The sequence below is a fragment of the Chionomys nivalis genome, chromosome 9, assembly GCF_950005125.1.
Source record: "Chionomys nivalis chromosome 9, mChiNiv1.1, whole genome shotgun sequence".
Classification (NCBI taxonomy): domain Eukaryota; kingdom Metazoa; phylum Chordata; class Mammalia; order Rodentia; family Cricetidae; genus Chionomys; species Chionomys nivalis.
Window position 1 is genome coordinate 25,779,276 of NC_080094.1, and position 2,041 is coordinate 25,781,316.

Genomic DNA, 2,041 nt, shown 5'->3' on the forward strand with positions numbered 1-2,041 from the left:
CAGACTCTGTCTCAAAAGTAAAAACCAACTAAGATAATAGTGGCACTGGGTGTGATGGCTAATGCCTACAGTGTTAAGACCTTAGGAAGTAGTTTTTCCGCCCGTGTGCATCCACCCAACTGTAAAGGCCCCGCCGGCCCGTGAAGGCTCCTGAGTTGGCTACAAGATGAGCCTGGAGCCGCGAGAGGTGACCTGGTGATAGTTACCAGCTGACAGCTGATTAAGTAGCAGAGGAGATTAGAACTCAGTTCCTTGCCTCCCAAGATTGTTAAGAATGAGTCTGTGGAAGAAATCCCCTAGTGACTTCTTAAAGCAGATCATCCGATGGCCAGTTGTGGTGGATTACCGAGGGTCCTGGCCTGCGTGGATGGCTCCATGAATATAGCACTGGAGCAGATGGATGAGTATGTAAATGAAGCTGAAGAATAAGTACGGGGATGCGTTCATCCGCGGAAACAATGTGCTGTATATAAGTACACAGAAGCTGAGGATGTGAAGACACCAGAAGCAGCTCTCTTCACACTGGATGTACTTGATTATGAAGAGTTTTTTTTTTTTTTCGTTCTTTTACGACCCTAGTTGGCCTGTTTTCATAGTGGTTGGTGTGTTTTGTTTTGTTTTTTAGTTGACATTTAAATAAGATGGAGGTGTTACATTACAAATCAAATCTTAAGCTTTTCATGTTCACATTTACTCCTGTCTGTACAGAATATAAAAGTAATAAAAAAAAGACTTAGGAAGTAGAGGCTTGAAGATCAGGAGTTCAAGGCTGTCCTGTACTACATAGCAAGTTGGAGGCAAGACTGAGCTATATGTGATTCTGTTTTGGAAGGAAGGAAGAAAGGAGTGAAGGAAGGAGGGAGGGAAGAAAGGAATCTGGGGGAGGAAGGGAGAAAGGAGAGAGGGAGGGATGAAGAAAAAAATCAGTGTGACTACTGGGGAAATTTGATAAGCTGTGTATATTAGATAATAAATTTGATAAGATGCATATATTAGATAATAAATTTGTGTCAGTATAAAACTTCCCAATGTGGGTTATCATCTTGGGAAATAAGTGCCTGTTTTCAGCATGAGAGTCATGTCTGTAATTTACTGTAAAGGGTCAGAGTGATCTACCAGGACCCACATGGGAGAAGGAGAGAATCAGTCCGACCCCCACCCACTCCCGGCTGTCCTGGAACTTGCTTTGTAGACCAGGCTGGCTTCAAATCTAGAGATCCAGGGCTGGAGATATGGCTCAGAGGTTAAGAGCATTGCCTGCTCTTCCAAAGGTCCTGAGTTCAATTCCCAGCAACCACATGGTGGCTCACAACCATCTGTAATGAGGTCTGGTGCCCTCTTCTGGCCAGCAGGCATACACACAGACAGAATATTGTATACATATAAATAAATATTTAAAAAAAATTTAAAAAAAAATCTAGAGATCCATCTGCCTCTGCCTCCTGAGTGCTGGGATCAAAGGTGTGCACCACCACTGCCCGACTGAGAACCTATTCTTATAAGTTGTCCTCTGTTTCTATACATGCACAATGGTATGTACACACACACACACCCTAAATATAAAAAAATCAAAAATAAATAATAAATAAGTCATAGTCAGGGAGAAAGAAACAATAGAACAAAAAGGTGAAATCAGGGAAATGGGCATTTGAAGATTCTTGAGCTATTTAAAATTTTCTATTTGATTATTTTGTGAACAGGTGTTTGTGCTGGTGTCTGTGCACCGTATACATGCAGTGCCTACGGAGACCAGAAGAGGGCACTGGATCCCTGAGATTAGAATCACTAGGGATGATTGGGAGCTGCCATGTGGGTGCTGGGAATCAAACCTGGATCCTCTGCTAGAGCAAGCAGCCAGTGCTCTTACCCCCAAGCCCCCTCTTCAGCCTCACCATGTGCTATTTTGTCGCTTTCCTTTTCCTCCCTTTCTTATTTTGAAGACAGGGTTCCACGACTCCTCAGCTGACCTGGAATACTCTGCACAGTGGAGGAGAGCTCTGAACTTCTGGTCCTCTGATCTTCACTTCTGGAGTGCTGGGAT

General features: G+C 43.6%; 1 pseudogene; it reads left to right on the forward strand.

Annotated features, from left to right (window-relative positions):
• Positions 1-274: 274 nt before the first annotated feature.
• LOC130881607 (U6 snRNA-associated Sm-like protein LSm6) lies at positions 275-518 on the forward strand (annotated as a pseudogene).
• The last annotated feature ends 1,523 nt before the right edge of the window (positions 519-2,041 follow it).